The sequence below is a fragment of the Rhinoderma darwinii genome, chromosome 3 (assembly GCF_050947455.1).
Source record: "Rhinoderma darwinii isolate aRhiDar2 chromosome 3, aRhiDar2.hap1, whole genome shotgun sequence".
Classification (NCBI taxonomy): Eukaryota; Metazoa; Chordata; class Amphibia; order Anura; family Rhinodermatidae; genus Rhinoderma; species Rhinoderma darwinii.
This window is the reverse complement of record NC_134689.1, coordinates 358,152,045-358,178,396: the sequence shown is the minus strand read 5'-3', so window position 1 is coordinate 358,178,396 and position 26,352 is coordinate 358,152,045. Positions and strand designations below refer to the sequence as shown.

The 26,352-nt window shown below is 43.2% G+C and overlaps 1 protein-coding gene across 1 annotated transcript in view; it reads left to right on the top strand.

Moving 5' to 3' along the window:
- Window positions 1-26,352, top strand: part of LOC142748240 (uncharacterized) — a 57,094-nt gene that overhangs the window by 8,339 nt on the left and 22,403 nt on the right. The window contains exons 2-4 of the mRNA XM_075855347.1: window positions 23,733-23,774; window positions 25,533-25,591; window positions 25,691-25,778. The gene's annotated coding sequence lies outside the window, so the exon portion shown is untranslated. The remainder of the gene's footprint in view (window positions 1-23,732; window positions 23,775-25,532; window positions 25,592-25,690; window positions 25,779-26,352) is intronic.

Below are 26,352 nucleotides of genomic sequence, written 5' to 3'. Positions count from 1 at the left end.
ATCGTTCTTCAAAGCAGTCAACTCCATACAAATTTCCTTTGTCTGGAATGGTAAACCTCCACGCCTTAGTCGAACGCTCCTATGTCGGTCTCGGGCGACGGGGGGGATTGGCACTTCCTGACATCCGATCGTATTACATAGCATCCCATCTGTCGCGCGTCGTGGACTGGTGTAGACACGCCCCTTTCAAGTCATGGCTGGATCTTGAGCAAAGCTTCTCCGCACCGCAGCCCCCCTCGAGGTGGTGCCGTGGTTGGAACGCGGTCTTCTCAAATCCATCCGCCACCACCCCACTATCAGCCCCACGCTGCGATGTTGTGCCCTTCCTACGGTACGATCAAGCTTACTGCCTCTTTGCTCCCCCATGTCTCCAATCCTGGGGAACCCTTCTTTCCCGTCTGGGTTGACAGATTCAGTTTTCCGGTCCTGGTTTGCGGCAGGTGTATTTAGGGCAGCGACCTTCCTGAAGAATTCGGAGTGGCTCTCCCTTTCGGAGTTGGCACAGATGCCTGAACTCCAACCTTTGGGTCATTGGCGCAAATTTCAGCTCCGCCACTTCTGCTCCTCATTATCGCCTCCGGCTCTATTCCAAGCTCCTAGATCTCCTTTGGAAGATATGTGTGTTGGCTCTGACCCAGCTCGCCACACATTGTCCACAATCTACCATCTCCTTCTGAACCCGCCGGATCTTCCCCCTCCTGATTACATTTCTGAGTGGGAGTTGGACCTGGCTATCACCTTTACCGCAAGCCAACATTCCCGCATCCTCACTTTAGCTCATAAAACCTCAATTAGCTCGCGCTATCAGGAAGCCAGTTTTAAATTGCTCTGACGGTGTTATAGGACCCCGGTCCACCTACACCGTATTTATCCCGACAGTTTCCCCTCTCTGTTGGAGATGTGGATTTGACAATGGTACCCTCCTTCACACTTTCTGGTCCTGCCCGCTACTCGCAGAATTCTGGGAAGTGGTTAAGAGGGTGATCTGCGAGGTAACAGATACCAGTCGTATCATGGATGCGGCCTTCTTCCTCCTCCATCACTGTGACATCCCAGCAAATAGTTACAAACGCTCTCTGATTCACTTTTTAGTGATGGCCGCTCGGCACTGCATTCCACTGCGATGGAAGAGTTCCTCTTCTCCCACTTTGTCCCTCAAAGGTCAACGACCTCATGCACATGGAGGACCTGACCTCTTGCATTCATGACACCCACGCTATGTTTTGCCTCACGTGGTCTCCTTGGATTGTGTTCCAGGACACTGACTCCTACAAAGACAATCTTAGAGGGATGGACACTGGTCAGTAGCCTGTAGTGGGTTCTCTCTGGAGTAGCAGAGATCTCCTCGGTGGGAGGTGTTGTCCTTCCTCCTCCCTTCACCCTACTCATTTCTCTTTCACTTCTTGCCTTGCCTCTTCTTTCTCTCGCATAGTGGGGAGTGTCAATCAGTTAATATGGAGATGACATATGTTGTCCTACCTCTGGCTAGGTTTACAGTATGCTGTTCAATTTCATGCATCTTCCTCTCTGTATATGTGCTTCATCATCCCATATGTACATGCTGTATTTTTTATTATGTGAAAATGTGGCTGTTGGCCACGAAAATAAAGAATTTAAAAAAAAAATGGGACTAGAGAGGGAAAGATAAATGCACGGAACTAAATCTATGCAGTGAGTTGCGCCCAAAGGCAAAACTGCATCTGTTGCTGACAAATAGATTGAGTGAGATGTGAGTGAGGGTCTGAACAATATAGTCTGGCAAAAGCTCAATATAAGGCCTTATTCACACGAACGTCTATTACATCCGTGATACTCGCGTGAAAATCAGGCGCGTCGCACGGACCTATGTTAGTGAATGGGGCCGTTCAGACAGTCCGTGATTTTCACGCAGCGTATGTCCGCTGCGTAAAACTCACGACATGTCCTATACTTGGCAGTTTTTTCACGCATCACGCACCCATTGAAGTCAATAGGTGCGTGAAAATTGCGCACGGCACACAGAAGCACTTCCGTGTGCCGCGCGTGATTCGCGCTACAGTTGTAAATGAATGAAAACATAAAAGCACCTCCTGCTTTTATGTTTGTCAACATAAAAACAGTGTCATAAGCATGGCATATGCGTGAAAATCACGCAGCCATGCAGCACATACTGATGACACAAGCAACTGCAACGCGCAAAACGCACACGTTCGTGTGAATATGGCCTAAGAGCAATCTATTTGTCAGCATATCATATACCATATCATATACCAAACATGGTATGATGTTAAATGGGATTTGAAATTACAATAGGGAGTTCTTAATTGAGGGACTGTTCACCCTATCTCTGCTTGGTAACATATACCTTCTTAAGCCGGTTTTATTCATTCAATCAAGAGACCTTTTGATCCTAACGCTTCTTGCCCTACTTTTTCACTTATTTTCCCCTTTCCACCCTTTTGCTATATTTACCATTAGTGGTGTACATCAGGGCACTATAAGAAGCTTAAAACCCTAAAAGAGGTACCGCTATAAGTGTTCGACATATAGCCTTCCCTGTAGATAATGTCACTCACACCTTTTAAGTGGAAAAAAATAAACTTTACATACTCACCTTGATCCAGTTGACACGCCGTCCGGTGGCAATGCAGACCTGCTCTCTTTTGAGCAGGTCTCGTGGGGCTGAACGACGCAAGCGGCGCGATTACATAATCGCGCCACTTGCGTCGTTAAAAAGCACTGATTGGCAGGTCAGAATGACTTGCCCTGTCAATCAGCTCCTTTCAACAATGGAAGTGGCGCGATAACGTCATCGCGCCACTAGCATCGTTGAAAGGCACTGATTGGTGGGGCAAGTCATTCTGCCCCGCCAACCAGCGTCATCGTAAAGCGCTGAATGGTCAGGCATGGAACTTGCCTTGTCAGCGCTTAGGCATGCAATTCTACGTGGATCCTATAGACGCAGGTACAATTAGTGCAGGAGGTGGGGTGGCGACGGCAGGTTTCAGTGGCGCCACTGCCCCCTCAGAGAGGCAGCGGGGCGCCGCCTAAGGCGAGATGCCCATATCACCTCATGGACAGTGCGGCCCTGCACATGCCCGCAGAGTGAATAAAGCACACATATTTGGTATCCCCATGCACGGAAGAAGTGGCAGAATGTGAAGATGAATTTTGTCCGTGGTCCATACTGTGTGTGAAAAATGCTAGCATAAACTGACGCATTTGCCAGAGAAATGCTAATTTTATTTTGTTCCATCTTATTCATGAAACTTTCAGAAGAAAACTGGACTTTCTAAAAAGATGATAAACCCCCTGAAGAAAATCTTGTGGGGTCTACTTGTGTGAATGAAGTAATTTATGGGGTGTTTCTAATGTTTCAGCAGCATTAGGCCCCCCAGAAAACAGTAAGCGTCTATAAAATCAAGTGCAGAATTCCTGGACCGAAAAGGCCAAAAATCCTCCTTTTATGTCAAGCCCTGGCACATGCCCGCACAGTGGATAAAGCACACATATTTGGTGTCCTTATGCACGGGAGAAGTGGCAGAATGTGAAAGGAGATGAATTATGTCCGTGGTCCACACTGTGTGTGGAAAATGCTAGCATAAACTGACGCATTTGCTAAATTCTTGAATTTTTTTCCAATTTTGCCCCCTTTAGAGAAAAAAATTTAAATGATGTATACTGACAAATGCCATTAAAACAAAGCCCTATCTGTCCTTTAACCCTTTCTATCTTTGGCCACTTTTGACCTTCAGGACAGAGCCTCATTTTTCAAATCTGACATGTTTCACTTTATGTGGTAATAACTTCAGAATGCTTTTACCTATCCAAGCGATTCTGAGATTGTTTTCTCGTGATACATTGGACTTTATGTTACTGGCAAAATTAGCTTGATACATTCAGTATTTAATTGTGAAAAACACCAACATTTTTGCGAAAAAATTAGCATTTTACTAAATTTAAATGTATTTGCTTGTAAGACAGATAGTAATACCACACAAAATTGTTGCTAATTAACATCCTCCATATGTCCACTTTAGATTGGCATAGTTTTTTGAACATCTTTTATTTTTCTAGGATATAACAAGGCTTAGAACTTTAGCAGCAATTTCTCACATTTTCAAGAAAATTTTAAAAGGCTATTTTTACAGGGGCCTGTTCAGTTGTGAAGCGGCTTTAAGGGCCTTATATATTAGAAACCCCCGATAAGTCACCCCATTTTAAAACTTCATCCCTCAAAGTATTCAAAACAGCATTTAGAATGTTTCTTAACCCTTTAGATGTTTGACAGGAATTAAAGCAAAGTAGAGGTGACATTTTCAAATTTCATTTTTTTTTGCAGAAATTAATATTTTTTTTTTAAAACTCGTTTTATTGAAAAGTAAGTTTGTTTCATCACAACTTAAGGCATAAAAAAAGGTAAAGGACAACAGTGTCCCTATCAATACAACAGAGCACTCGCAGGTGCTGTACAAATTCCAACAACATTACCACACTGTTTTCTCCGCTACACAAATGAGGCATAACTCTCACGGATAATATATTTATCAATTAGATCATATACATCATAAGGCTCATACAAATGTGTTTATATGTGAGAGGTCCGGGAGATCCACTGATTAATCAGACAAACTAAATCCCATCTACCTAACCCTCCTCCCCTCACCGCGTCTACTGCCGTATCCAGCTCCCCAGGAGAGTACGTGGTGTCGGAGTTGCTGCACCACAGGTCCCATATCTTATGGAATTTGTCTGGCCAATCTCTATGTTTGAAAATGATACGTTCATACGATATAGTAGAATTAACCATCTGTTTCCATACTGCAACCTTAGGACCCTCAAGGTATTCACCTAGGTGTGCAGCAAGCATGTTAACACCGCAGGTGTTTGCCAGAAATTGGTGTGCACTCGATGTTGCAGAGTGAAAATGGGATTATTTTCCATAGATATGCCAATATGTGGTGCCCAGCTTGTGCCACCATAACAAGACTGCTCTCCTATTATTATGCTGTGTTTCCCGGTTTTATAAATACCCTACATATGGCATTAATCTTTTGCCTGGACATTTGGCAAGGCTCAGGAGTGACAGAATACCATGTAAAATTGAGGCCTAATTTGGCGACTTACACAATATTGGTTCACAATTGCACAGGCTCAAATGTGAAATAATAAAAGAAACCCCTGACAAGTGACCCCCATTTTGGAAACTGCACCCCTCATGGCATTTATTAAGGGGAGTAGTGGGCATTTTCACCCCACAGGTCTTTTCCATAAATGATTGCGCTGTGGAAGGTGCAAAGTAAAAATGACAATTTTTCTCTAGATATGCTATTTCAGTGGCAAATATGTAGTGCCCAGCTTGTGCCACTGGAGATACACACCCCAAAAATTGTTAAAAGGGTTCTCCCGGGTATGACGATGCCATATATGTGGAATTAAACTGCTGTTTGGGCACGCTGTAGGGTTCCGAGTGGAGGGAGCGACATTTGGCTTTTGGAGCGTGGATTTTTGCTTGGTAGTAGTTTTGTTTGGAGTCTTACTGGTATTTAAGTTTATAATGTGTGGGTACATGTAAGCTGGGCAGAGTACATCAGGGGCATAGTCAGGTGGTATAATAATAAGGTAAAAAAAAGAATAAAATAATTCATAGATGTGTGTTACGCTGTGACACAATCCTTTCTGCAGAGGCGTAGCTAGGTTCTCCAGCACCCGGGGCAAAGATTCAGTTTGGCGCCCCCCCCCCCAACCTCTTTCCCGACATCTCCTTCCCCCTCGCCGTGTTTGTTTTCTCTACCAATCGACGTGTCATTTATTTTTATGTAACGCGAGCATAAAATTATTTGTACATTTCACAAGCAATATGGTTCTATACACAACACCAGAACCAAGCTCAGTACATATATACAGCCCCAGCGCAAATACAGCTCAATTTAGTGCAACCCCTGCCATATAGGTTTGTACGGCGTAAAACTACAGCTCCCAGCATGGCCCGAACAATGATAAGGATATGCTGGGAGATGCCGTTTCACAAAAAATAAATCCTATCATAATCATACCACCCATCATCTCGCTGAAGATCATACAGTGACTACAGTACTGATTAGAGGCAGAGTGAACATTTACATTAAGTGACTCACCGGTGACGTCTCAGATTCTAGTTCTTTTTCTCCATCCGGTCCAGACCTCTATGATGACTTCTCCCGGTCCATTTCTGCAGTTTGCCGCTCACATGTCTTCAGCTTCTCACTTTTCCAACATTTCTGCACCTATAAATAAATATAAAGTTATCATTATACCACACACTACGCCCCTAAATATAATAGCGCCATACACTGCACCTCTAATTATAATAGCACCATACACCGTGTCCCACACATACACACACACACACACACACACTGTGCCCCCTGTAGATAGTGCCTGCCATAGAGCCCCCTGTAGATAGTGCCTGCCATAGAGCCCCCTGTAGATAGTGCCTGCCATAGAGCCCCTGTAGATAGTGCCCCCATATAGACCACCCCTGTATATAGTGTCCCACAAATAACTCCCCCTATAGTGCTCTACAGATAGCCCACCCCTGTATATAGCCCCCTTTAGATATAGCCCACCCCTGTATATAGAGCTCTACAGATAGCCCAACCATTTATGTAGCCCCCCTGTAGATATAGCCCACCCCTGTATATAGTGCTCCACATATAGTGTTTCACAGATAGCCCACCCCTGTATATAGCCCCCCTTGTACATATAGTCCACCCCTGTATATAGTGCTCCACTAGATAGTCCACCCCTGTATATAGTGCTCCACAGATAGCCCATCCCTGTATATACTATATACAAGGGTGGGCTATCTGTGGAGCACTATATACAGGGGTGGACTATATGTACAAGGGGGCTATATACAGGGGTGGGCTTTCTGTGGAGCACTATAAGGGGAGCTATTTGTGGGATACTATATACAGGGGTGGGCTATATCTACAGGGGGACCATATCTACAGGGGGACCATATCTACAGGGCTGGGCTATACACAGGGGGGCTATATCTACAGGGGTGGGCTATACACAGGGGGGCTATATCTACAGGGGTGGGCTATACATAGGGGGGCTATATATAGGGGGAATATATCTACAGGGGGCTATATCTACAGGGCTGGGCTATATCTACAGGGCGACTATATCTACAGGGGGGCTATATACTGGGGTGGGCTATCTATGGAGCACCATATACAGGGGTGGGTTATAGCTACAGGGGGCTATATACTATATAGCCCACCCCTGTTTATGGTGCTCTATAGACAGCCCACTCCAGTATATAGCCCCCCTGTAGATATAGTCCCCCTGTAGATATAGTCCCCCTGTAGATATAGCCCAGCAGATATAGTCCCCCTGTATATAGCCCAGCCCTGTAGATATAGTCCCCCTGTATATAGCCCCTCTGTAGATATAGTCCCCCTGTATATAGCCCAGCAGATATAGTCCCCCTGTATATAGCCCAGCCCTGTAGATATAGTCCCCCTGTATATAGCCCAGCAGATATAGTCCCCCTGTATATAGCCCCCCTGTAGATATAGTCCCCCTGTATATAGCCCAGCAGATATAGTCCCCCTGTATATAGCCCCCTGTAGATATAGTCCCCCTGTATATAGCCCAGCAGATATAGTCTCCCTGTATATAGCCCCCCTGTAGATATAGTCCCCCTGTATATAGCCCAGCAGATATAGTCCCCCTGTATATATAGCCCCCCTGTATATAGCCCCCCTGTAGATATAGTCCCCCTGTATATAGCCCAGCCCTGTAGATATAGTCCCCCTGTATGTAGCCCAGCCCTGTAGATATAGTCCCCCTGTATATAGCCCAGCAGATATAGTCCCCCTGTATATAGCCCCCTGTAGATAGTTCCCCTGTATATAGCCCAGCAGATATAGTCCCCCTGTATATATAGTCCCCCTGTATATAGCCCAGCCCTGTAGATATAGTCCCCCTGTATATAGCCCAGCCCTGTAGATATAGTCTCCCTGTATATAGCCCAGCCCTGTAGATATAGTCCCCCTGTATATAGCCCAGCCCTGTAGATATAGTCCCCCTGTATATAGCCCAGCCCTGTAGATATAGTCCCCCTGTATATAGCCCAGCCCCGTAGATATAGTCCCCCTGTAGATATAGTCCCCCTGTAGATAGACACCCCCCGTAGATAAAGTCCCCCGTGTAGACAAAGTCCCCCCCCGCAGATACAGCCACACTTCTATTACAATTAAAAAATAAAAAATAAAAAATTTCAAACTCACCTTATTCCCGCTCCCACGCCGTCCGGCAGCCATGGAGACCTGCTCTCTTCTGCGCAGGTCTCCTGGGGGTTGAACGAAGCGTCTATGAAAGGCGCTGATTGGCTGGGCAGGATGACTTTCCCTGTCAGTCAGTCAGCGCCTTTCATCGACGGAAGCGTCACTGGTACAAAAGGTACCAGTCGCGTCATTCATGGAAAGGCGCTGAATGGCCGGGCACGGAACGTGCCCGGTCATTCATTGCTTCTAATTGTACCTGTGTCCTTGCGACACAGGTACAATTATAGTGCAGGAGGAGGTGGCGCTGGCGCCCCCCTCTGAACTGCGCCCGGGGCACATGCCCCGCTTGCCCCCCCCCCCCTAGCTATGCCCCTGCTTTCTGTACAGGTGAGTGTCATACTGATAAATGGTGTCCTTACCTATCCCCCTTTAGGTCCACACTCCGCACATCAGTTTGTGAAATTTTACTGGGAAAGTGTTGTCCTGGTATAATACGGGCACCCTCACTCCCAGCAGATATGTTTTGGCCCTCCCCTTCCTGGTTCCCTAATTTTAGTGCCTTGATAATTCGCCTCTTGAAACAGAAGAATTGTTCCCCTCGGGCTGCACAACTGGATGTTTTTATTTCCTGACTTATTGGAGCCTTAACTAATTTTATTTTTCATAGATGTAGTGGTATGAGGGCTGCTTTTCTGCGAGTCGAGCTGTAGTTTTTATTGGTACCATTTTGGGGTACATGCGACTTTTTGATGACTTTTTATCTTTTTTATGGGAGACAAGGTGACAAAAAAACAGCAATTCTGGCATATGTTTTTAGTTTTTTTTATATAGCGTTTACTACACATAATAAATGACATGTTAACTTTATTCTGCGGGTCAGTCCGATTCCGGTGATACCTAATTTGTAGCACTTTTTTATGTTTTACAACTTTTTGCACAATAAAATGACTTTTGTAAAAAGAATGTATTTTCTCTGTCGCCATGTTTTTAGAGCCATAACTTTTTAATTTTTTCGTCGACGGAGCTGTATGAGGGATTGTTTTTTGCGAGACGAGTAATAGTTTTTATAGGTACCATTTTTGGATACATGCGACTTTTTGATCACTTTTTATTTCAATTTTTGGAAGACGACGGGACCAAATAAACAGCAATTATTTTTTAGTTTTTTTTTACGGCGTTCACCGCGCAGGATAAATGACATTATATTTTTAGAGTTCAGGTTGTTACGGGGTCAGCGATGCCAAATATGTATGGCTTTATCTTTTTTTCACTAATAAATGACTTCATCAGGGAAAAAGGGCGATTGTGTTTTATTTAGTGCAATGTAGTGCAATGTATTAGAACTGACAGTTGTTTACTGACAGCAAGTCGATCAGGCCCCGCCTCCGGACGGGGCCTAATTGGCTTCCGTAATGGCAGACAGGAGACCATTGTTAGGTCTCCTGTTGCCATAGTAGCAGTCGGCGGCCTTGCTATTGGATGGCATGGCTGCCGATTTGCTACTAACCCAAGATGCGGCGATCGCTGCATCTAAGGTGTTAATGGCAGGAATCGGAGCTAGCTCCGGTTTCTGACGTTACAGTGGGGTGTCCGCTGTAACATACAGCGGACACCCACTGCTGATAACGCCCACTCAGCTTCTGAGCTGAGAGCTGAGCCGGCGCAATATTGCCGATGGTACCAGTAGCATTTTAGGCCCTGCCGCCGAGCGGGGCATAGGAGTCATCCGTTGCTGGCAGACCGGGAGGCCAGTATTATGCCTCCAGTTGCCATTGCAGTCATCGACAACCCAGCGATCACGTTGCTGGGGTGCCAGTAACTAAAATCTCCTCACATGCTGCGATCTCTATTGAACGCAGCATCTGAGGGGTTAACCGGCCGGATCGGAGGCTAGCTCCGGTCCTGGCCGTTACATCAGGGTGCCACCTGTAACACACAGCTGGCACCCGGCGGTGATGGCGCTGGCTCAGCTCCTGTACTCCTGCTCCTCAGTACTGTACGTGATTTTGCGGGAAGGGGTTAAAAAAAGTGTAAAATTCAAAGATGAACTTTATTCACCTGCAGAGTTATAATCATCTAAAGAAGCGGGAAGAAAAATTAGACATTTTCTCTAGTCGTTTTGCTTTAAATCAGCCTAACCCTTAACCAGTTAAACAAAACTTTTTTTTTTACCGAGCAGTAATTTATAGTGCGGCAATAAGGAGACAATTGTTTGTTTGTTTTTTTTGGGTTTTTTTCTCTCTCTCTCTCGCTACGTGGGAACCCGGCCTTACTGTGTAGAAAAGCGTAGTCTACTACACTTTTCTATGCAGAGACATCCCGCGGTACAATTATTTAGCGTTGGAGCCTATGGGTGACATTTGCCACTGTATGTCTATACAGTGCCATACATCTGAACCTAACATCAGAGGAGTAAATCCTTCAGTTATTCTAAGCCGAAACCAGGATTACATCAAGGAGTAAAGAAACTTTAGGGGCTTCCTTTATATATTTCTTCTTTTAGGTTCCGTTCCTGGTTTTGGCTAAAAAAAATACATACAAAATCTGCACAGTGTGAACAAGGCCTACATTTCAACATTCAGACCCCTCCCTAATTTAATTCAAGCAGCTGTATAAAGTAATCAGAAAGAGACTGGGCCTCACTCTTCGTTCAATGTGTCATCATGAGCTGGCTGGCAGTGATCTGTCTGCTCTTAGTGGAAGGTAATTGTGTGGTTTTGGGTTTAAGTGCCCCATTATATGATACATGCAAAGTTTTTAAACTAATATTGTTTTTATTTGTGCAACTGTGGAAGCAAGTGGTCCTGTTATAGCTTCATAATTTTACGCTATATTACGTTGTTTCTTTTTTACTTAAATGAGGGAACTCTGTCATAATGAAAACTGAGATTGGTTTTTGTGGTGGGGTTTTTCTTTTTCTTCTCTCCTTCGTTCAAAAAAAACAATTTCAACATATCCTAGTGGGTTGGAAGAGAGATGTGTCATTGTGAGAATTATGGTTAAAAGAACTAAAAAAAAAAAAACACAACCTGTTTCACGTGAGTATTTGTAAACGTCCATGGTTTGGATGATATTACATCAGCGTTAGAGATCCATAATACTTATGGGTTTTCTTCTAGTGAATTCATTGAATAACCTAGGACATCCCATTTGAAAAAAAAAACTGATGCTGTACTGATGCAATACGGACCAAGTATGGATGTGTATTTATTTTAAAACCTCTCTGTAGGCTTCATTGGGTGTTTTCCATCCGCAAAACGGATAAAAGTGGTGCATGCTATGTTTTTAAAATACATGTGTACTTTTATATGCCTGTGAATAGCCCCATAGGTTAACCTTCGCTCTGTATTATGGACAGAAAAATGGATTTGATACTGGTATAAAATAAGCTTGTGTGGAGCCAGCCGACGTCTTATTTAAATACATGCTTACGGGGGATTCTCATACGGTGTAACTTTACGCCACAGAATTGTCCGAAGCGAATCCATCTTGATTGCTGTGTATTTTGCCTTTTTTATAACTGATTTTAAAATGCCCAATCCTTATTTACTGCAGCAGATGAGCTGCTGACAGGTCTGGCAGCAGCCTTTTACCACTCTCCCTACTGAAAAAAACATGTAAGCTGGTTTGAGTGTGTATGGGAAAGTTGGGAGGAGTGGCTGACTGCTATTTAACCCCTTCCCGTCGTAAACAACTTTTCAGATTTTCGTTTTTCCACCCCATATTCCAGAAGTCATAATGTCTTTATTTTTCCATTGATTATAGTACTATGGGGGGCTTGATTTTTGCGGGACGAGTTGTCGTTTTTTGTAGCACCACTTATTGTGCCATATAATGTACTAGGAAACAGGGAAAAAAATATTTGTGGGGTAGAAAATAAAAAAAACAGCGATTCCTCCATGTTTTTTTTCGCGCTGTTTTTACGGAATTCACTGCAATTAAAACGACAAGTTAACTTTATTCTGTGGGTCAATACGATTACGGCGATACTAAATATATAGTTTTTTTTCTATATTTTACTACATTTACATATAAAAACGTAAGTGTAAAAAAATTTGTGTCGCCAAATTCTGAGAGCCATAAGTTTTTTTTTTTGTTTTTTTTTTGTTTTTTTTCGTCGATTTTGAAGTGGTATGAGGGCTTATTTTTTGTGGGATATGCTGTCGTTTTTAATACCATTTTGGTGTACATGCGACTGTTTAGTTTTTTTTCTTTTTTTTTTGTGGGAGATTAGGTGACCAAAAAATAGACATTCTGGCGTTTCCAATTTTTTTTTTAACGGCGTCCACTGTGCGGATTAAATGATGATATATTGTAATAGTTCAGACTTATGAACACGGCGATACCAATTATGTTTTTTTGTTTTTTTTACGAAGCTCTAGGGGGAAAATGGGAAAGTGTTTTTTTTTTTTTTTTGTTTTTTTTCTACACAAAAAACCCTTTTTATTTAACTCATTTTTACACTTTTTTTTTTTTTTTATTATTAGTCCCCCTAGGGGACTTAAACCAGCGATCGTTATATCGCTTGCACGATATACTGCAACACTAATGTATTGCAGTATGTCGTGATTCTGACAGGCACCTATTAAGCCCTGCTGGAGGCAAGGCTTAATAGGTTTACAAAGATGGTGGACCTGGGGGCGTTCATTAAGCCCCCAGACGGCTATAGCAACCATTGCGGGGGGAGCGATGAGCTGTTAGAGGGGGTCGCCCCCTCTTTCTGACGATATAAATGCTGCTGTGGGTATTGACCGCAGTATTTAACAAGTTAAACTAGCGGGATCGCGCTCGAGCGTGATGCCGCTAGTTGCTCTGAAGTGTCGGCTGTAACATACAGCCAACACAGGCATCATATGGAGCGAGCTCACTGCGTGAGCCCGCTCCATACTTCCCCTACCCGACTTTGGCGTATGGATACGTCAAATGTCGGGAAGGGGTTAAGGGCGCTAAGCCTCTGTGGCGAATGGCTGCGTGATCTAGCTGGTAAAACTGGTATTGCATTTTATGTTGCGTTTTTAAACCGCAGCAAGTCATTTTTCAATAGAAGTCAATGGTGAAATGTTATGGACAGACTGCTGTTATTGTATTACAATGTGATTTTTGTGCGGTTGACCGCATCTTCAAAATGTCCGACCGCATGCGGGTAATGACAGCGCTGCCAATGTTGTTGCTGAACTACTTGTGTTTTTGCTAACCGTTCTGCAATGTAATGAACTATATACAGGAAGCGCCTAACAAATTTCCACACCAGTGAAAACTGTGTCCATAAACGGTGTAAAAAACAAAAAACGCAACAGAACTGCAGGACTACAGAGACAAAACGCATGCAGTTGACAGCATGCGGTTTTTAAACGGAACGAAGCCGCTTCAACGATGCAGCGTGTGGCCTTACCTTTTATTGTATGTTTAATCATGAGCAACTCGGTTTGTTCAAGGACCCAGCCCACCATATCATAAGTGTATTAATATTGTGTTATCTCACAGCTTGTGTATTGTTGGATGAAGATACTGGCACAAGCTGAGAATCTGAACACACCCCCCCCCCCCCCTTCCTGACATCCGCATTATATATACGGCGCTGTCGGGCAAAGCGCATTACTGCTACGTCGCGTTGATAGTGCGAGCTCTGCTCCTGAGCCCTCACTATCACCGCCGGGTGCCAGCTGTATGTTACCCTGCGATAACGGCCAGGACCGGAGCTAGCATCCGATCCAGCCGATTAACCCCTCAGATGCTGCGTTCAATAGAGATCGCAGCATGTGAGGAGTTCTTAGCCACCGACACCCCAGCAACGTGATCGCTGGGTTGTCGGTGGCTGCAACTGCAACCGGAGGCCTAATACTGGCCTCCCGGTCAGCCAGCAACGGAAGTCTCCTATGCCCCACTCGCCAGCGGGGCCTAAAAGGCAAGATTGGGCCGGCTCAGAAGCTGAGGCAGCTTCATCAGCAGTGGGTGTCCGCTGTAAGTTAAAGCGGACAGCCCGCTGTATCGGCAGGGACTGGAGCTAGCTCCGATTCCTGCCATTAACACCTTCGATGCAGCGATCCAATGCGATCACTGCGTCTTAGTGGTTTGTAGAAATTTGGCAGCCTGCCATGCGATGGCAAGGCTGCTGACTGCCACTATGGCTACAGGTGACCAGAAAAAGAGACAAGTCACGACAAGATAAGTAGAAAAATTATAAACTATCTTTAAAGTCAATTAGACACAAGAACGCACATAAAAACAACTACTATACACAATAAGATAACATAAGCCCTCGTAAAAAGATGGAGTCAGAACATAAAAGCAGTGTGGCCCCCCAGATGGGAAACTGGTCACACAATCACCCAGAGGGCTGAAGTGCATGGATCAGTAATTTTAAGCAGGTGTTGGGTATGGTACGTTTGCACAGATACCTATACATGGAAAAAATGCAAGTGCAGTCTTACACAAATGTAACAGATAAATGGCAGTATACCTACACCTACACAGTACAAGGATGGCCAGGAGATCAGGACCGGGAGGGGGGACCGCTGCTGGACCCGACGCACGTTTCGCTGATGCTTCGACAGGTGTTTATGTCCAGATCACCCACGCAGTCCTAAATAGTCTCTCCTCTCAAGTGGTTTCAGATGGAGTGTCGGCTGTTTCACATCGGGTGGCTCGTTGTTCGGCGGCGGTCACCAATGACAGCCGCCAATACACCCCACCAACCCACGATATCGTCCTATCGTATAGTCCCATGTTTGGAGCCCCCTCCTCCAGCAGCACAGCCACGTCAGACAGGCGGGGAGCAGGAAACTCCCCACCCGCCTGACGCGGCGCCGCAGCCAAAGGCAGATGCAAGGAGTGAAGCAGAGAATAAGACCATATAAAAATCTATGGCAACAGTGTCTTCCTAACCCAGGCCAGGACAATCAAATCCTCTAAACAGTGTTGCAAAAAAAGGGGAAACCGAGGGAAGGAATGTGCTGTTTAGAGAGCCGAGCCCAAGCGTCCTGTTGCTAGGCAACAGTCCAGCCCAGGAACAGCGGTTGCTGTCCGAAGTGCTGAAGAGAATAGCAGAGCAATCACAACAGAGGTCGCTGTCCAACATGCTGAGACTCAGCACAGCCGTCAAAGCAGAGTAGCAAGGCAATCAGGGCTGCTGCTGTCCAGAGTGCTGGAAAGGCCATCGAGCTGCCCAGAAGCTGGAACAAAGTACCGGAAATGTGAGAGTGCTGTGAAAGTGAGAATAAACCAATAAAAAAAAATTAATGAATAAAGAAAAAAACATGCAAAATCGTGAAGATTCAAACAAAAGGCAGAATAAAGTGTGAGGAAAGTGAAGAGTATAATGAGAGAAATAACTAAATGGATAAGAAAAGAAACCTTTATTAATGTACAGGGTGGGCCATTTATATGGATACACCTAAATAAAATGGGAATGGTTGCTGATATTAACTTCCTGTTTGTGGCACATTAGTATATGGGAGGAGGGAAACTTTTCAAGCTGGGTGTTGACCATGGTGGCCATTTTGAAGTCGGCCATTTTGTATCCAACTTTAGTTTTTTCAATGGGAAGAGGGTCATGTGACACATCAAACTTATCGAGAATTTCACATGAAAAACAATGGTGTGCTTGGTTTTAACGTTACTTTATTCTTTCATGAGTTATTTATGTCATTATGGGTGTCAGGTCCGAGCATTCCTAGATGAACAGTTTCCTGGAAAGTGGATTGGTTGTCATGGGCCAGTTGAATGGCCCCCTAGGTCTCCCGATCTGACCCCCTTAGACTTTTATCTTTGGGGTCATCTGAAGGCAATAGTCTATGCTGTGAAGATACGAGATGTGCAGCAACTGAAACTACGGATACTGGAAGCCTGTGCTAGCATTTCTTCTGCGGTGTTGCTATCAGTGTGTGAAGAGGGTGGCATTGACAATCCAACACAATGGGCAGCACTTTGAACACATTTTATAAGTGGTCAGAAACGTGTAAATAACTCATGAAAGAATAAAGTAACGTTAAAACCAAGCACACCATTGTTTTTCTTGTGACATTCTCGATAAATTTGATGTGTCACATGACCCTCTTCCCATTGAAAAAACTAAAGTTGGATACAAAATGGCTGACTTCAAAATGGCCGCCATGGTCAACACCCAGCTTGAAAAGTTTCCCCCCTCCCATATACTAATGTGCCACAAACAGGAAGTTAATATCACCAGCCATTCCCATTTTATTTAGGTGTATCCATATAAATGGCCCACCCTGTACAATAGGCATGCAAAAAAAAAATATATAGTAAATAAAAACGTGTTGAAGGCTGTTGGTGAGGAAAATTAAGCCGCTGCAGCTGAATAGCCGCCAGGTAAGTATGTAGGTGAATACTCATAATTAAATGTGATGAATGTAGGAACAAACTGGTATATATTAACAGTGACAATATAATGAAGCCATTATGTGAATGGTGATGGGAAAAGCTGATGACAAAAAAATGCCACAAGCCAAAAAATGGATGTGGAACAAGTGAGTGTAATGCGGGGACAAATGTTGACAAACAAGGTGACAAAATAATTACCATACATATGAATTTAGGCGTGTATATTACTCAATATAACTTATTGTATCAATCTGTGCAAAAGTTGCCAAAATATAACACGGAAATAAGGGACAAGCGGGCCGATGCAAGAAGGAAACTCTACCCTAACAATGGCCTCCTGTCTGCCATTACAGAAGCCGATTAGGCCCCGACCAGGGCTGGAGCCTGATCGGCTTGCTGTCAGTAAATGACCGTTCTAATACATTGCACTACATAGGTAGTGCAATGTATTAGAACATCAATCAAACCGTTGCACCTTCAAGTTCCCTAGTGGGACTAAAAAGTGTGAAGGAAAAAAAGTGAAAATTTGTAAAAATAAATAAATAAAAGCTTCAAGTAATAACATAAAGCACGATCGCCTTTTTTCCCTGATCAAGTCCTTTATTATTGAAAACAAATAATAAACCATACATATTATCTCCCCGTCCGTAACTACCTGAACTATAAAAATATTCTGTTATTTGTACTGCGCAGTGACTGCCGTAAAAAATAATGCCAGAATTGCTGTTTTTTTGTTCACTTTGTCTTCCAATAATTGAAATAAAGTGATCAAAAAGTCGCATGTATCCAAAAATGGTACCTTTTTAAAAATTATAGCTCGTCTCGCATAAAACAAGCCCTTATATGTGAAGTCTTAGATCCTCAGTTAGTCAGCCTGGTTTTCACCGAGTAGTGCGGGAAGAATTAAACCAGAAGCAGAGCTCGGGTAGAATATCCTCTCTCGATGAGATAGGAGCACAACAACTTTATTTAAAACAATGCAAAACTTATATAGCAAAAATGGCGTCCATTATCAGTATATGATCTTGTGACACCTCCAATGTGCTAACTAGTTCTTGTTCAAACATGCCCTTTTCTTATTTGTTCAGTAAGTTTGTGGGATAATACTTCATGTTGCTGCTTTCACGTTCCAGGGCTTTGTCTCATGCTCTGGCGCCATCTTGTGCCATTTTGTCATACTACATGGCATTATAGCAAAATATGATATACTGAGAAGCTTTATGTAAGGATAATAATTATTTTTGCAAGCACACAAATATACATAGTGGTGATCCTTCACATTATACAGCTCTGTCAACGGACAAATTAAAAAAGTTATGGCTCTTATAACTTGGCGACAGAAATAATACCTTCTTTATACAAAAGTAATTTTAGTGTGCAAAAAGTTGTAAAACCTAAAAAAGTTCTATAAATTTGGTATCGTCTGAATCGTACTGACCAAAAGAATAAAGTTAACATGTCATTTATGACACGTGATAAACGCTGTATAAAAATTAAAAAACTTGCCAGAATTGCGTTTTTTTTGTTTTTTTTTTTTAAAATCACCTTGCCTCCCAAAAAAGGGTAACAAGTGATCAAAAAGTCGCATGTACCCCAAAAATGGTACCAATAATAACTACAGCTCGTCCCGCAAAAAAACAAACAGCCCTCACACCGCTACTAGGAAAAAAACAAAAAGGGAGACACGGCGCCAAGTAGCGTGATCAATAGTATAAGGAGCAAAAAAACGGTACATAAATGCTCACCTGTTCAGTGGCAAATTACCGGCATGTAATTTGTATCAATAGCTGCTGCCAATCCCGGAGGCAATCCCCGTGGAGATGCCAAAGTAATATTGAAGTAAGAGAAAAAAAAAACGGGATAAACGGCACTGCTTATAAAGGTACGGTTTATTAGAAGGATGCTACGCGTTTCGGCGCCGGACCGGCGTCTTCATCAGGCATCGATGAAGACGCCGAAACGCGTAGCATCCTTCTAAACCGTACCTTTATAAGCAGCGCCGTTTATCACGTTTTTTTTTCTCTCATACCGCTACGTCTATGAAAAAATAAAATTGGTTAAGGCTCCAATAAGTCAGGAAAGAAAAATATGTGGTTGTGCTGGCCCGAGAGGAACATTTCTTCTGCTTCAAGTGGCGATTTATCAAGGCCCTAAAATTAGGGATCCTGGAAGGGTAGGGCCCAAACATATCTGCTGGAAGAGAGGGTGCCAGTATTCTACCAGGACAACACTCCCAGCTAAATTCCCCGAACTGCAAATGTGTGGACCAAAAGGGGGATAAGAAAGGACATTTTATAGGTGCGACACCGACCTGCGCATTAAGGATTGTGTCACAGCGTAACAAATATATATGGATTATTTTATTGTTTACCCCTTTATTATACCACCTGACTATGCCCCTGATGTACTCTGCCGAGCTCACATATGCCCCACATTATAAACTGAAATACCAGTAAGACTCCAAACAAAACTACTACCAAGCAAAATCCACGCTCCAAAAGCCAAAATGGTGCTCCCTCCCCTCTGAACCCTGCAGCGTGCCCAAACAGCAGTTTACTTGCACATATATGGCATCGCCATACATGGGAGAACCCTTTTAACAATTTTTCGGGTGTCTCCAGTGGCACAAGCTGGGCACGACCTATTTCCCACAAATGGCACATCAAGGGAAAAATTTCAGTTTTTACTTTGCACCATCCACAGCGCAATCAATTATGGAAAAGACCTGTGTGGTGAAAATGCTCACTACACCCCCTAATGCCTTGAGGGGTGTAGTTTCCAAAATGGGGTCACTTCTCAGCGGTTTCTTTTATTTCACATCAGAGCCTCTTCAATTGTGAACCAATACCGTGTAATTTGCCAAATTAGGCCTCCGTTTCGCATTGGTAGTCTTTTAATCCTGAGCCCTGTCGCTAGTCCAGGCAAAAGATTAGTGCCCCATGTAGGGTGATCCTAAAACTGGGAAACACTGCATAATAATTAGAGAGCGGTCTTGTTATGGTGGCACGAGCTGGGCGGCACATATTAGCATATCTATGGAAAAAATCCCATTTTCACTCTGCAACATCGAGTGCACACTAATTTCTGTGAAACGCCTGCAGGGTTAACATGCTAATGCAAGATAGCGACCAGAAACCAAACCGCAAAATCTGTACTCCAAAAGCCAAATGGCCCTCCTTACCTACTGTGTGCCCAAACAGCAGTTTATGACCACATATGGGGTATTGCCGTACTCCAGAGAAGTTGCTTTACAAATGTTGTGGTTCTTTTCTTATTTGTTGGGAAAATGAGAAAATATGAGCTAAAGCTACGTCTTATTGAAGAAAAAGGACTGTTTTTATTTTCACTGTGGGGTCAAAATGCTCACTACACCTGTAGATTAATTCCTCAAGGGGTGGAGTTTCCAAAATGGGGTCACTTGTGAGGTTTCCACTGTTTTGTCCCTTCGGGGGCTTTGCAAATGCGACCTGGCCTCCGCAAACCATTCCTGCTAAATGTGAGCTCCAAAAGCAAAATGGCGCTCTTTCCTGTCTAAGCCCTGCCCTGTGTCCAAACAGCCATTTAGAACCATGAAGAATGTGGGGTATTTTTTTACTTGGGAGAAATTGCTTTACAAATGTGTCATTGCTTTTTCTCCTCTTTAGCAATTTTTTTTTTCTCATTTCCACAAGGACTATTTGCCTTTTCTTTGAAAGAATGTAGATTTTAATTTTCATGGCCTAATTCCATTTTCTGCAATAAACCTGTGGGGTTAAAATGCTCACTATACCCCTAGATCATTTCCTTGAGGGATCCAGTTTCCCAAATGGGGTCACTTTTGGGGGGATTTCTACTGTTTTGGCACCGTAAGAGCCATTCAAACCTGACATCGTGCCTAAAATATTTTCTAATAAAAAGGAGGCCCCAAAATCCTTTAGGTGCTCTTTTTGATTCTGTGGCCGGTGCTTCAGTCCATTAGCACACTAGGGCGACATGGGATATTTCTAAAAACTGCGGAAAGTGGGCAATAAATATTGAGTAGTATTTCTCTGGTAAAACTTTCTGGTAAAACCTTCTGTTACAAAAAAATTTGTACATTTTCACCTCTACGTTAATTCCTGTGAAATACTGTACCTATATGGAGAACCCCAAGAAAATGTTTTTTTTTTTTTTAAATTATAATCCCCATAGATATGTATAATACATGTATGTCCCTATTGGTGTATAGGATCTGGAGAGGAATGAGCCTATAAACCCATAATAAGCATAGTAGTGAACGGTGGAATGCCCGCTGAAGGAAACAAAAACCTAAAGATAGGAGTCTGACACACCGAAAATCAATTAAAATATCGGCAAGATATGCTATGCCTGACGACCAGCACATTATCCCTCCACGTATTACACATAGTACTGACACCCCATGTACTATTCACAGCACTGACCCCTATTCATCACATTTATTTATTATTTATTTTTATTATATTATTACACAGTTCTGACACTTCCATACATACACATTTCTTTTTTACCATCCATTCACACCCTAGCACTACACTGACACACAATTATCGCACACCTTTGAGCACTTAGTTTGCCACTCCCCTCAAGACTAGTGGGAGGGGCTATCACTATTTAATGCACACTCCTTCTCCAGCATTTTTTGACCTGTCTGCGTCCTGCTGGGAACGGGTTTTCACCCACCCACTTAGTAAGTATGGCCTTTTTTGTGGTTTTGATGATATCAATGTCCCATTTTTTTTCTGCTTGTGTATCAATTCAAATATGTATGAATTTATTAGAACAAATATACAAAAAATGACATAAAACAGATTAAAAATTATTAAGAGATGATCGCCGCAGTGTGGATTAACACCATACAGTGATATGCGCAAGTATGCAGCACAGGATATATATAGTTGGTACTAAATGGATGATAGGAAGGCAGGACTGTAATACATGACATGTTGCATCTGTGTTTGATTGAAATAACACAAGACCCAAAAACAGCCTGTTCACAAAATGTTATCAAGTGACCAGATATGTACAAGAATAAATGAACAAATGAGTATGGTAAGGTTTGAGCAAAAGATGCGATGGTGCCTACATCATATTAGCTCTACAATAGCACTCCTTATCCATATCACGGTCCACACTGTCTGGCACCAACCCCAGGGCTTGGTGCCAGACAGTGGGGTGACTTATTGGGGGTTTCTAATATATAAGGCCCTCAAAGCCGCTACACAACTGAACTGGCCCCTGTAAAAATAGCCTTTTGAAAATGTGAGAAATTGCAGCTAAAATTTCTAAGCCTAGAAAAATAAAACCATGCAAATCTAAAGTAGACATATGGGGGATGTTAATTAGCAACTATTTCGTGTGGTGTAACTTCCGGTCTTACAAGCAGATACATTTAAATTTAGAAAAATGCAAATTTTTGCAATTTTTCACTAAATTTTGGTGTTTTTCACAATTAAATACTGAATGTATCAAGCAAATTTTCCAGTAACCTAAAGTCCAATGTGTCACGAGAAAACAATCTCAGAATCGCTTGGATAGGTAAAAGCATTCCAGAGTTATTACCACATAAAGTGAAACATGTCAGATTTGAAAAATGAGGCTCTCGGGAAGGTCAAAAGTGGCCAAAGAGGGAAGGGGTTAAGGATAGGACCTTGTAGAATGAGTGTTTGAATCTAATCTTTGTGGTTTAGTATCGCTGCTAGTATTAAAGAGTTAGCGTTTATAATTCTCCTACTCCTCGGACTGCTATAAAATTTAAGCAAGTTTTCAAATAAGATATCCAAACAATACAGGTGCTGATAAGAGAATGCCGGTTATAGCAACATCTCACTCCAATAACCTGTCTGTGCGTAGAAGCTGAGCCTGATCACCACTTTATCTTCATGTCCGCCCCCTTCCCCAGAAAACTCTAGTCAGGAAACTGCAAATTAGGTGTTTTGTTTTTTTTATGCGGAAACCTTTCCAAAAAATGGCTGAAAATGCCTTCCATTGATTTCAATGGGTGACAGGTGGTTTTTCCCACGAGTGGAAAAAAACGCTCGCAGGAAAAAAAGCAACATTACCTATCTGGAGGCGTTTTCAGCCTCAAAAGCCCTATTGAAAGCAATGGGAGGTGGAAAAACTGCCTCTGCGTCTTATGATGCTTTTGGAAAAAACGCTCAGTTTTTTCTTTGCTTGTTGAAGAAAGGGGTAAAAAAAATTGCAGCATAAAACTTGTCAAAAAAAGCGTGTGGTGCAAAGAAACAAGAGCTGAATTTTCTGCCTGCAAAATACTGTGTGAACTAGACCTTATATTGACACTCACAGCAAGGAAACTGCTCCTAGATTAATCACCTTAAGGCCCTATTCACACGCACTTGTCCGTTTTGCGCATGTAAAAAACGCAGCGTTTTTCCTGCATTGCAGTTCCGTGTGACATCTGTGTATGGCGCGCATCTGTCTTTTGCACGCCTATGTCATCCGTATCGTGTTTTTTTACGTCAGGAGAAAAACCTGAAGGAGGTGTTTTTCTTATTTCTTTAGCAACTGTTACGTGAATAACAAATGTGCGTCCGTGTGCTGGCCGTGATTTTCACGCATCCATTGACTTCAATGGGTGTGTGATGCGCAAAAAACACGAATAGAACATGGAGTGAGTTTCACGCAACGGACACACGCTGCGTGCAAAACAATGTCTGAATGGCCCCATTGAATTGCATAGGTCCGTGTGATGCCTGTTTTAATGCGCGTAACATGGGCGTGAAATACGATAGTGTGGGTTTACAAAATTAGGCCTTAGTCACACGGAGTCCAAATTGAGGAATGTATCCATTCAGTAGCTTGGGGAAACTTTGGTGACCATACTTGTGGTAGCTTTAATATCTGTTTTTGTTATGGACCAGCCAAGTCTCATCTAATGTATTTAAAAGAGTTTTGAGATTTGACACCATGACTGCTTTTTCCCAGAAATGTTGATGCTCTTAAGGTAAATGGGTTTGAGCTGCAATACCACACGCAGCCCAAGAACTAGAGTGGCACTGTTTCGGAAAGAAGCAGACGTTTACTTTTCTTGTACAACTTCTTTAATTGTTATATTTAGTTAAATTGATACATCGTTGTAACTGCTTGATCTTAATTTTTTTTTTTTTTTTTTAGGGGTGTTCCAAGAGACTGATATCATTTTGGAAATAAACAATAGTAAGTTGTTGTTTTTTTTTGCATTTGCAGTGCACATAGGAGCTATGTTTTTCCCAATGTAAACTTCTGACAAAAGCCTCCGATGTATGCATACATTGGCATATGTTGCCTATAGCCTTCCATTGAAAGAAAAAAAGAAAAAAAAAAAGTATACTGCATTTCGCTTGTATGAAATAGAGCAGAGAACTACACTATTACATACAGTTGAAATAAGGTAAACCGGCCAAAGGAGGCGAAAAGGATGCGTCATGATTTCTACCTCAACCGTGCTTCTCAAAGTTAGGTGTTTGATTTGGCGGCTGTGTATGAAGTTAACATTAGCCGAAATCTATTTTTTTTTTTTTTTTTTTCCCCACCATACAAATTTATGGTATGGATACAATTTGCCATTAAACAAGGAAACAGGGCATTGAATGTGGTGTGTGGCCTTCGTATGGCGTCAATAGGCTGCATCTAAGGCTCCTACAATGTGGTAGGTTGGCCGCCACTACTCTCTATCATAATGTTCTCATTCCTGCTTAGATGAGCATTTTACTCAGCTTCTGATAGATATATTGCTTGCAGAAATTACACTGCACGTTTCTTCCTGTTCTCAAAGTCATTACTTGGTGCCTAGCTGCAGCTCTGAGGGAGAGAAGTATTACTTTATGGCAAAAGCCATAGGTCATGTACCTGGACCCAAAGGAAATTATTGTCACCCAATGTATGTATACATGCATAGACTGGTGATTAAATAGCCCAGGCAAATTCTAGTGGATATGTTATGCAGCAAGCCTGAAGAAACCATGGGTTTAAAGGGGTTATGTGGGCACCAAAAATTATTAGCAGTGTACTCACTGCAGTATGTGAGTACTCTCTAATATGCATTCCGGTCCCCTGTCGAGCTGATTATGAGATTTTTATAGCGCTGCCGGGGGACCGGAAGCCTAGTTGCACAGCCTTCTGTGACGATCTGACTCTTCGTCGCATGGCCCACCCCGCTGTACTACGGCTTACAAAGCTGGATCGGTCACATGACTAAGTCGAATCGTCCTCAAAGAAGGCTGTGCAACTAGGCCTCCGGTCCCCTGGCAGCATATTTTAGTGAGTGTACTTGCATACTGCAGTGAGTATGCTGCTAATAATTTTTGGTCTCCACATAACCCTTTCTTAAAGGGAACCTGTGACCAGTATTTCACCTATTGAATGCTACTCACCCCTCGCTGGCCGCTGCTATAAGAAGTTCATTGTCATCCTCCTCTCCTAAACTCCTCCTCCGACTGTAAATAACGGTCAGCAACCATTTTGTGCCTTATATCAATCCGGTGTCCCTTTGTGCGCACACACCAGAAGGGGACATCAATGCACAAGCGTGGGATTTTGTGTGCTGGGGGAAAGCGAGGAGCTGTCAAGCAAAAGTAAGGAGGCGGGAAAAACAAACTCAAGGAATGAAGATTTGACTCTTTTATGCTGATTTGCATACGGTGTGGGAACACTAAAAAAGGAATACTAAAGCTACAGAGCCGACTATGAAGACAATTATAGGTTTTATAGAAATGATTTTTCACCTACTGCCACCAGGTATTGCTGGTTTAATAGTTGAAATGCTGGTGACACGTTCCCTTTTAATGTAAAAATTCTTATGAAAAACATTATTTTTTTTTTCCCCTGAGGTTCATTTCAGGTATTATGTGATATGACCTTTTAACATGCTAAAAGGGGTTTTAATAAAAGCTAGCATCCTAACTTCATGGTATTGTCACAATATCTGTCCTCTAGAACTTATTCCGGAAGATCCGGCCAGCAGCTTTCTCACTGAAGGAGACATCGTTATTCCTGTGAGTTTTGTCAGCAGTTTGGATTATTTACTAAACATATATAATATGGGACGTCACAATTTATCTTTTTTTTTTTTTCCCACTTCATGATCCTTACAGGCAACAAGTAAATACAGCGCTAAACTGAATCTGTGGCCGAAGGTTGGTGAGAATGTGGTAATACCCTATGTCCTATCTAATGAATATGGTGAGTTAATTGTTTTATCTTTTACACACTATGTGATGCAGAAGTTGGACTTCCTAGCCAGGGGTGTCGCTAGGAGGGGCAGGTGGGACATGTGCCCCAGGCTCAACTAGGTGGTAGGGAAGGGGGTGCCGCAGAGCACCTGATCAGCATTAGAACGCCGCTGCATGAACTACTGGCTCTTTCTGACGGAGGTCTGTGATGGCACGGGAGTGGACCAGTCCAGTCTGACCTGTCCAGTCGTCTGACCTGTCCAGTCGTCTGACCTGTCCAGTCGTCTGACCTGTCCAGTCGTCTGACCTGTCCAGTCGTCTGACCTGTCCAGTCGTCTGACCTGTCCAGTCGTCTGACCTGTCCAGTCGTCTGACCTGTCCAGTCGTCTGACCTGTCCAGTCGTCTGACCTGTCCAGTCGTCTGACCTGTCCAGTCGTCTGACCTGTCCAGTCGTCTGACCTGTCCAGTCGTCTGACCTGTCCAGTCACCTCACGTCAGTGACATGGGGTCACCAACCCTAGACAGAAGGAACTGCACTGCTGCCTGTGCCGCATGACCTCCTCGGCTCCTCTGGTGAGTCATG